The sequence below is a fragment of the Elephantulus edwardii genome, unplaced genomic scaffold, assembly GCF_000299155.1.
Source record: "Elephantulus edwardii isolate Elephantulus edwardi_28Jun2011 unplaced genomic scaffold, EleEdw1.0 scaffold00107, whole genome shotgun sequence".
In the NCBI taxonomy this organism is placed as follows: Eukaryota; Metazoa; Chordata; class Mammalia; order Macroscelidea; family Macroscelididae; genus Elephantulus; species Elephantulus edwardii.
The window spans coordinates 2763314-2774524 of NW_006399857.1; the positions used below are offsets into that span (position 1 = coordinate 2763314).

The 11211-nt window shown below is 35.8% G+C and overlaps 1 pseudogene; it reads right to left on the minus strand.

The window, feature by feature from the left end:
• Positions 1 to 10238: 10238 nt before the first annotated feature.
• Positions 10239 to 10556, minus strand: LOC102851717 (annotated as a pseudogene).
• Between the last annotated feature and the right edge of the window lie 655 nt (positions 10557 to 11211).

An 11211-nucleotide genomic window follows, 5' to 3' on the forward strand; every position in this document is an offset into this window, starting at 1 on the left:
AAGTCCCTGCGTAGATATAATGTTCTCAAACTTCAATGTGTTTCAGCTAGTGCTCTCATGTGACTTACTTTACTCTTCTACCAGCATGTGAATTGTTTGCTGGTTCTCTATCTGAATACTTTCTGAGAAATTCACTGAATTGGGGCTATCTGTTCCACTGCCTTTGTTAGGGCTCTTTGGAACTCCGGAGTTCTTAGGGATCAATAACCTTTATATCTCTGTGACTCCTTAATATACATTTTAATCTCTTTGGTCTTTCTTATAAAAGTGAGAAAAAAAGAGAAATCCACCTGAAATTCCTAACACCAGAGTTATTTGTTTGTGCACAATTTTTGACCATTCCATTAGCAACCAAATACCTAACCAGCATGCCCTCTGAGCTTTTCATATGTATGTGCACAATTTTTGTTGTCTTTTCTCCTTCTGACACCTTTCCATTTAGGTGTCTGCATTAAGCTCATACGTCATGGCTCTAGAGTCCCTCTACTTGTATTCTTTCTTTTTTTTATTTTTATTTTATTTTAATTTATTATTTTTTATGTTTGTATAGTCAAATAGAGTCTGACTGGTACAGGAGGAGATTGCCCCTCCTTCTCCAGCAGATCATCTGGTTGATTCGAACTGCGCACCTCTGGGACTACAGTGCAGCTTCTTGCCACTAAGCCACCAGAACTCCCTTTAGTTTTATCCTTTAAAAATTCTTTAAAAAGAATTTAAAGCTATGTAAATAAAACATTCTTTAAAAGAAAAAAGCTATAACAAAATATCATAATTAGAATTGCAAATATCATAATTAAAATTTAAATTGTGACTTTCTTGTTTCCATTTTTTAATTTTTATATTTACTCCAAACATACTCTGATCCAGCTTCTACCCTCAGCAGTCTCCTGAGCATAGGTCCTACTATAATCCCCCATGTTTGTTTTGTAATGAGACCATTAGCCCTCCTCCGTCCTTGTCTTTCTTGACCTCTCAGTATTTTCAATACTGTTGATAATTATCCCTTTCCAAAAATAGGCTCTTACTTTCTACTCTATAAGAATTTGTTTTATTTTCTGGACTTCATTCTGCCACTCTGGTTGCTTTTCTCACTTTCCATTGCAATTCTCCTATTACTCTCCACTTAAAAAATAATCTGTCCTCAGATCTTCAGAGTCCACAGTCTTATCTCTTCAATTTATTTTCTTCTATTTGCTTTCGTAAACATTTACCCAATGATGATGATGATGGGCAAATCATTAACTCAAGATGGACCTATCTCCTGAGCTTTAGTTCCATATAGCTAAATTGCTGCCTAATTATTATCTAAGCAACATCTCTGCTTGGATGTAAGTGTAAATTTATACTCAGTATTGTTCAAATTAACTAGTTATCTTCCATTCTAAGAGAGTGTTCTGTATTTTCTTTCTGAAATGCCAAAATAAAAAAATATTAAAAAAAAAAAACACCCAAAAACAAAACCAACAAAACCCAAACTTGAAACTTCTTCACTCTTTTAGGAAGTTTTGCTTCCGTAGAGGTAAGGAGCTATGCTGGCAACCTGAAGGCATGGAGTTCAAAATCACTAAGTACTCTAGGAAGAAAGTTAGACAATCTCGATGTGATTGACTGTCTTTGAAAACTTGCTGTAAATTCAGCTATGAGTAGATTATGACTTGACAGTACATAACAACAAACAACAAATTCATTCTTTGACAGTACATTAACCAAGTCCTTAACAACACTTGCTATCAAGTATGAGTTATAGAGACCCCCTGAACAATAGGGCTATCTTAACCATCTCTGAAGTACTTACACCCGTTGTTACTGTCACTGTGTCAATCCACTTCATTGAAGGTCTTCTTTTCTTTTGCTGACCCTCCAACTTTTCACATATATTGTCCTTTTCTAAGGATTAGCACCTCCTAACCACATGATCAAAATATGTGAAAGTAAGCTTCACCATCTTAGCCTCCACAAAGCCTCCTGGTTGCACTTTCTACAAAATATTTTTTGTTGTTGTTGAATTGTCAAATCATGGGATATTAGTACTCTTCCCCACTATCACAACTCAAAGGCATCAGTTCTTCTTCAGTCATCCTTATTCATTGGCCAATTTCCAGATGCATACGGAGTAATTGAAACCATGGATTGAATTGGGTTCACCTTGGTTTTTAAAATAACATCGGTGCTCTTTAGCATCTAGAACCTTAAATTTTCTTTAGAATTTTAACAACAATAGCTCCTAAATGGATGCTGGATCCACCCACTTATCCTAGGCAGAGTAGCCAGCTAGTATTCTAGCTGTCCCACCAAAATCTAATAAATAAACAAACAAACAAACAAACAAACAAATAAATAAAAATTATCCAATACTCAGGCTTGTTTTCTAATTCTTTTACATATATTTTCCCAAAATTACCGTTTTTAACCAAATTAGACTATATCACTATGTATATTTAAAATGCTTTAAAGTTTTCTGATTATTCTCTTGATGATTTCCTAAAACGATTACTTTATAAACAGCTCCATTTTTATTTTCAGGATCATATTTTGTCACTTACTCACAGAAATTTATGGTTCAACTGTACTTAATTCATTTCAGTTTCTCAAAGTTCTCACGTTATTTTTCTCTCTTTTGGACAGTTCTATTTCTTTTATGGCTGGCAAATGCCTACTTATCATCCTTGCCCAAACACCTCAGATGTGTGCCCACATTACTCTCTCTGTTTTCTAGCTGAAGCACATATCAAGTCTACTTTTACCGTTGTTTGTTTGCATTTCTTTCTAGAGAATATATATGTATATATCTATCTCACGATAGTAGGGAATATGTATAACTTGGTAATCCATATATTTCAGTTTTCAGTGCCTGGAATAATGTAAATGTTTAATAAGTATCTATCAAGTAAATAAGTATGACCCAAGAAACCGAGTTAAAAATGGCACCTATATATCACATAAAATCTGAAGGTTAATTGATTAACCCAAACTCAATCAACTGATGAGTCAATTGAACTGATAGTTCAGGGCATTAAAGGTTGCTATTTCTTGCTCCAGGATTATATATTTCAAACATATTTGCATGCTATTTCAAATTATGTATAATATTTCAAATAGATTATATGACTAGATAAAATATTTTTGTTACATATCTATTCCTAGTACTTAGGTTGATCAGTCATTGTGGATTTGTATTGTCAGAGATGTGGTATGAGTGGTCCACACATAACCCTAAGGGAAGAAAAGAAAATATTTTTCATTTATATTTCACACTGATAAAATTATGTAATTTTATGCTTTATAATTATCTGCCCTAGATGCAATGACAGCATCAGGATGGATGGTGAAGAGATTGAGACTGTTGACAGCTTTAGTTTGCTTGACTCCACAGTCAACACTTTTGGCACCAGTATCCAGGAAATTAAAAGGCACATTGCCATGGGAAAGTCTACTGTTAGGGACCTCTCCAAAGTACTGAAGAACAATGGTGTATCTGGAGACTAGGGTGCGTCTGATACAGGCCATGGTCTTTGCAATCACTTGTTATGCATCAGAGAGTTGGACAATGACCAAGGAGGATAGAAGAAGAATTGATGCCTTTGAGTTGTGGTGCTGGAGAAGAGTATTGAGAGTACCATCGACTGCTAGGAAAACAAATAGATTCATCCTAGAAAGGGTTAAACTGGGTGGCCCTTGGAGGCAAGGATTCTGGCTCCGTCTAACATACTCTGGACATGTAGTAAGGAAAGACTGGTCCTTGGAGAAGGACATCATGCTTGAGAGGGTGGAAGGACAGTGCAGGAGGGGAAGGCCCTCTATGAGGTGGATTGGTTCAGTGACTGGGGTAATCGGGATGGGAGTGTCAGAGAAAGTGCAATTGGCACAGGACAGAGCAGAGGTTAGGGCTGTTGTACATAGGGTCGCTATGAGTCGCAAGCGACTAGATAGCACATAACAACAACATCAACAACAGATGCAATGACAGAAACATAATTTGGTTAATTGAAGAGAACTATGTTATTTATATAATTGAAAGATCCAATGGTGCACAAGAAGTCATGTATTTAGGAATTTCAGATGGTCAAACATCAGCAACCAGTTAACCACTTTAAATTCTTCATCTTATGTTCATCCTAACGCAACTCTGCGCACATAGTTGCAGCTTCAAGATTCTATTCAATTATCTTACAATCCAGTGTCTTTGGAAATAACAAACAAACAAACAAACAAACAGTACCCAAACCATTTTGGCAAACATTATTTGCATGTGCATTCTTAAAGTAACCACTGCCCAAAGCAATTTGACCTTGGAAAATGGCTGGATTCCTTTTTGGTACATCTCAGTAGTCTACAATAGTCCTGGGTTACTCTGTAATCCTTATACAAGTTAAAAATGAAAACAAGCCTTAACATTCTTTTGCCATAAATGCAAAGAAAAAGGAAGCACTCAGAAACACTATGAAATGGTTGCATGAAATCCTCAATTCTGTCTTGTCTTATAGAGCTTTCAAATGTGACAAGATTCTGGTGACAAGACTCCATTAATCACACTAGCAGATGTCAAGCAAACAAGCATGATGTTCCAGTCCAAGGAATCACCTCTCCTAGCAACAAGCCTGAAAGTATGTGAAATGAAGCTTTATTATTTTTGCCTTCAGGGAGCACTCTAATTGCACGTCCTCCAAGACATATCAGCTTTTTTTAGCAGTCCATGGGATATTCTGTACTCTTTTCCAACACCACAGCTTCAAGGCATTAATTTTTCTATAGAACAGAGTAAAACTGCCACTAGAAATTCTATGGCTATCAACTTTGATAGAAACAGCCTTATTGTTATGCCACAAAGCAGCCAGAGATTTTTAATACTTGGTCTTTTGGTTATTAGCTGAACTCTTCAACCTTTTATGCAACTTGGATTTCTACAGGAAACATAGTGAAAACATAATCATCACAACACAATGTCCAGGCAAATCTCGAAGATAAGCACTCTAGGTCAAATGGCAATGTTCAGCTTTGAGTTTCTTCATACACACTAAAAAGTATTACTGAAGAACAGAAAAGTAAAGGAACATATGATATATGGATCTCAATTCAGACAGCAATTTAGAGGTTGTGGTAATTAGAAAAATTTGAATATACATAGAATCCTTTTGTAATATTATGAAACACTAATTTTATTAAGTGTATTCATGTTATTTTGACTATGATAGGAGATCCTTATTTATAAGGAAGCATTGGAAAATATTTAAGTGAAGTTTATTTGTTTATATTAAAATATTTCAGTGTCAACAGTTTTATTCACACATTTGTTTTACCTTAATGTCTAACATTAGAGTAAAATTTTCCTAATTTGGAATGTAATTTCCAAAGATTCCTACATTTTACTCACAAGGCCATATTTAAAGTTGGTTACACCATTTAACTCTCTTTATCTCCAATCACCACTTGAAGATGTACTAATTAAACTAATTTTATATTAGGTATTTTTATAGGTAAAATAAACTTAATTTAACAAAATTGATATTACAAATGGGTTTTTGTTAGTCGATTAGTATTTGAGTTAATGTGCTTTTATCAATATGATATCTAATACTATGTATTATCACATTACCTAAATTCAAATAAATTTACTAATGTATTATTCTACACATAAATTATTGTAAAAATCTAGACATTATTCAGAAAATCAATCTTGACAACATTTTGAGTTTAAAGACTGACATTCTCACATTGGAATAAATAAACCTCAATCTCTTACATCCTGATTTCTTTTATTCCTAGAAATCTTATTCTTTTAGTTGCTGTTGTAAATACAACTTATTTTTCCTTTTCAGTTTTCTCCTAGTTGCTCTATAAAAATTCTGTTGATTTTAGTGTGTTTATCTTGTTCTCTAAACTTTACTAGAATTCATTCTAGCTCAGAAACTTTATTTGGGGTTTTCTATGCATAGAATGATGTTATATGAACATTTGGGGAGAACTTGTGGCCTAGTAGTAAGAAATTGTGCTACAATCCCTATATCACCGCTCCTCAGGCAAAGATGGGCATTCTCCTGTGCAATTCACTGCCTCTCAAAACTCACTGGAAGGTCAGCTAAGGCTCATTTCTAATTCAATAGCACACAACAATATCTGAAAATTAGAGATTGTTTTATTTGTTGCCAGTTTGGACATTTTTACTTGAGTTGAAATTTCTTAAATTAAAAAGTTAAAATATTGGTTATTTATTAAGTTGTTTAAGTGCACTTTTGTAATTTTCTTTATAAGCCTAAAAGATGAAAATTCAACTTCCAGAACCTTAAAAGTCAGTGAATGGTCTTATCTGCAAATTTAGCCAATTACCTACTTACAATGATTTCAACATATATTCAAACGTGATATATTTGATTTATTTTCCACACACTCCAGTACACTAATAAGTATTCCAGAGTACTTATTATAATCATTTCCGAATCATAGCCAACAAATTCTTTGGTCCACAGAGTCAGTACACTTATTCTCTTGTATGAACCTGCGTTTCTGATATAAGGTGATATGTTCAGATTTTGCCTTACTATATAAGCTGTCATATCAGTGGCAGTTTGAAGATTTTTCCAAGTTGGGTATCTTCCCAGAAACATGACAAGAGAAGTATTCTTGGAGTAGCTGATACAGGCATTTCCCCATCTGTCTACCTAACTTGTGAGAGACTAACTTGCAGGAGAGTGCCATGAGTCAAAATTGAATTGGCTCCTGTATCAGGTGACAGTGGACTTATAGTAAAGGCTGCTATTTGGCCTCTCCAACTTAGTGTTATCCTATTGTGTTTGGGAAGTGATGGTATGTTGACCTTGTTATATTGTAATTCACTATCAGTTGATGTTGGAACCCTGGTACCACAATGCATAGCATATAGGAGTACTAATTGAAATGTTAATGATTCAAATCCACCAGCACTCCATGGGAGGTAGTTTCCTGCCATAAAGATGGAGAACTGGAGTTGAATTCATGGAAGTAGACTGAATCCTTGGACAATGGAAAAGTGCAATCTTGAAACTTGTTATGATTATACTTTCCTGAATGGTTGAAAATATCAAGAAAGTTGACATTTTACAAATCTGCAAATACATTTAAAAAGAAGTCTCTAGATTTTATTCCCCTGCTATTCTGACCTCTTTGGAGTGGGAAAGAAAATGGAGTCTTAATACAAAATAACAAAAATTATGAATGCCTGCATATTGAGCAACTCAAAATTAGCCTTACAAACAATTTTTCGGGAAAACAGATTTGCCCCATATTAATTTCATGTTGATGTTGTTGGTGTTGTTGTTAAGTGCCTTCAAGTCGTAGGTGACTCATAGTGACGCTATGAAGGAGAGTGCTCAACGCTTGGGTGTCTTTCATCCTCTCTCCAGGTTCGTAGCTTCTTTAAAAGAAAATTATCCATTCTAAAACATAATAAACACGGAGCTAATTTTAACATTTACTTCCTCCTTTGTTTGACTCTCCCTTTCTAAGTGTGCTTTTTCTCTTTGTTTTTAAAACCAGGTACCCAATTTGAATGATATGTGAAATTTAATAAGGACCAAAAATTAAAACTAGAACATATGTAGCATTTATTTTTGGAAGATGTTAAATATTTTATAAAGAAAATTTTGAACAAATCATCACTAACAGAGCCATTTTATTTTCTGTATTTATTCCCTGTACTTTTCCACCTGCTAAGGTATATTTATTTACTGTAATCTTAGTATATAACCATTTCCATTCTAATTTAAGCTCCCGATATTTCACATTTCTGCCTCAACTTCATTATAGTGACTGAAATGTAGACATTCTTTTCTGTGTATGTACTTTTATACTTGTTTAGTTATTTTTTGCACAGACACACACACACACACACACACACACACACACACACACTTCTATATATATACAGCGAGCTCTGGTGGCCTTCAGCAGAGTAACTCCCTAAGACTATGCCATGTTGGTACAGAAGGGCTCTAAAAATCATCAGTATCTGATTACATATATTGGTTTGAGTTGTAAAAAAATGTTTTTGCACCTATAACGGCCCTCAGGCCTGATTTTAATTGGTTTTTGTTTGTTTGTTTGTTAGTTTGTTTTTTTGTCAAACATTCTTCTAAGTGGTATGGTACTGTTCTGTCCTTTTGCTGTACAGAGGTAACTCATGATTGTTGTGATGCTAAACACTGTGGCACTGATGTGTCAAATGTAATAATGGTTACCCACGGTGAACAGTATTTCGTGGAGCTCCCAGATTAAAACAAGCTTGGATGCAGGAGTGGCATCCACTTCCAAAATAGCTTGCCTCCGGAATCTATAAACTTAGAGAAATGATGATAGTGATAGAACAGGGTTCAGGAATTTCATTCATAGGATCACTATGGCTCCTCTACGACTTGACAACGCTTAACAACAACAATGAATGGTCTTATGGTAAGAAACTGCCTTGCATCCCAGAAGGCACAGAGTTCGAATCCACCAGCTGCTCTGCAGGAGAAGGATGGACAATCTCCTCCCATGTGATAAAACTATCTTTAAAAACCACTGGAGTCAGCTACGGGTCAGTTCTAACTCAATGGTGCTCAACAGATATATATGTTGCAGTTGTTATTGTGTGCTGCCATGTTGGAAGCAACCCGTAGCTCATCCACCAGCGAGTTTTCAGAAGCAGTAATCGCACAGGAGGAGATTTCCCATCTTTCCCCTGAGGAACAGCTTGTGGTCTCTAACTGCATGTCTTCGGGGAGGCAGTACATCCTCTTGCCACTAGGCTACTCCAGCTATATATATCGTGATTAATTTACATCTTTCTAGCTGTTTAATAATAACTTTTCTTTTAGGCCATTCCACTCTTTCAACAAATATTCGTCTATCATTTCCTGTATGTTAAAATCCTCAGCCTTAGAATCCATTTTGACTTGCAGTGACCTTGTACAATAAAGCAGAACTGTCAAAAGGGTTTCCAATTTTGAAATCGTTATGGAAGAAAACTACCTCATCTTTCTCTGGTAGAATGTCTGGTGAATACATATTATGAATACAGAAGAAATGACAAAAAAAGAATCAAATCTATATCAACTTTATTGGAGTGAGACTATTTCTCTGGCTGTTCTGAACTCTCACTGAAAATTGGTTTAGATAGTAAAAAATTATGGTTTTATCTTTTTGTGCATAAAATTGCATATTGTCTATGTATATATTCAACGTTACTCAAACATATAAAATTTTCATCTGTAGGGGAAAAGGGAGTGGGAAAAAAAAACTCATTTAATTCCTGGAAAGAAAAAAAAAAGTAGTTCAGTTTATTTTAAGAAAGGGCTTCTAAGACAATGAAACATCTCACTCGCTCACTCTCTCTCTCTCTTATTTTGTTTGTTTGTTTGTTTTCCCTTTGCTCTGAAAATCACAAACAGGAAATAACATCTCTCAAGATAATGATTATGAGGCCATTTTGACAAAGTATGTTCTGTAAAGTTGTAAAATCTTACCCAAAGAGCAACTTCAGTGGAAAATGGAAAAGGTAGACTTTATTTCTACTTGTGTTAATGTATAACTTACTGGAGATAAAGAAGCAAGGCCAATGAATCTTGGAAAAGGCTTTTTGAATAAGGCATCTGACATATTCAGCAGATCTCTTCAATTTTCACAGATTTTCTCAGCTACTAGGATCTCTAGTTGTGTAATGCATTACCTATTGTGCTGCTAGCAAAAATGTCAGCAATTCAAATCAGTCATTTGCTATGAAGAAGAAAGATGGTGCTTTCCTCTCATAAAGATTCATGCTTTGGGGTATCTGATAAATATGGTCACTATGAGTGAGAATCACGCCAATGGCAGTTAGTTGATCCACAATGAAAGACTTCATTCCAGGTCACACCACTCCCTACTACAACCCATGTTAGTGTCTGATCTTTCATTAACTACAGCAATCTTAGCCCAACAAGAGAGAATTGTGAAGGACCATACTTTTTCCAAAACTTTATGAGGGTGGTCAAAGCTTTTAGACTTGCTTCACAGCTAAATTTCTTTCCCTGTATGAAGTTGCTTTCCCTTCCTCAAGCCTTAATATCATGTCCATTAAATCCATCTTCATCTTGGTGAAACAATTCAGCACAAGAAATCATCACTGTTTGTTTTTTTTTTCCTGGTTGGACCATTTTAATTTAGCATTTGTTTACAATTTGAAATCCATCACTTCTCGCAGCTCAGGGACCCAGGGCACACCCACTGGTCAGTGGGCAAAGCAGTCCTCAGTCTTCATCATCAGGGGGGATGCCCAGCTCTTCATCTGTCCATTGGGAAGGATCGGGATAAGGAAAGTGCCCCAGCACCGCGTCCGAGTCGTGCCAGAAGCGCCAGAGGATCCAGAACCACATGGTCCCACTGAAGAACTCGGCCAGGACCACCTGCGACCGGGTCAGCTGGGGGAACTGGCGGTAGGACGGCTTGATGTGCACGCCGCCGCCGGCATGACGGACGCCCACGCCCCCAGCAGTCCGCTTGCAGCAGCCTCGGAAGAGCTGGCCTCAGACGCGAACGAAAGGCGCCAGCCGCCTCAGAGCCGACATGACGCCCGAGGTCCGCACGGCGCTTCGAAATCATCACTGTTTTGTCACAAAACATTTTGGAACAAAAAGCCTGCTGAAGAAAATACCACAGATAATATCTGGTTTAAGAACTCATTTGTTGCTGGAAGTGGCAATAAAATGTGACAATATTTTTGACTTTTTGACAAATTTATAAATTTTCACAATAGCAAAACCATTCATTAGATACATTAGTATTTTAAAATTACGTTTAAATATTCATTTTTATGTCCTTTAAAAATATATTCTATGTCCATAGTTATTTTTGCAAAGCCCACAATTTTTTACCATATATGCTGTCATACATTAGTCCTAAATTCCAATGTAAGTTCTATCATTTGTTAGCAAAATGTGTACAATCTCTGTGTAACTATTTCCTTCCTGTTATGTGCACTAAATACGTAATCAATGTCACGCTTGTTGTTGTTGTTGTTGCTATGTTCTTTTTTTTCCTTTACTCTTCTTTTTTTGAAAATTATTATTAAATTTTATTAGTTTTAATGAACATTTACAGAGATTTTGGGTTCTCATTCATCCATTGTTGCACTGTTTTCTCTACCCTCCTCCCCATTTCGTTCTTCTTCCCACCCCCTGAATGTCTGTTTTAATTGTCCAATTGCCACAGTGCTTGTCAAAG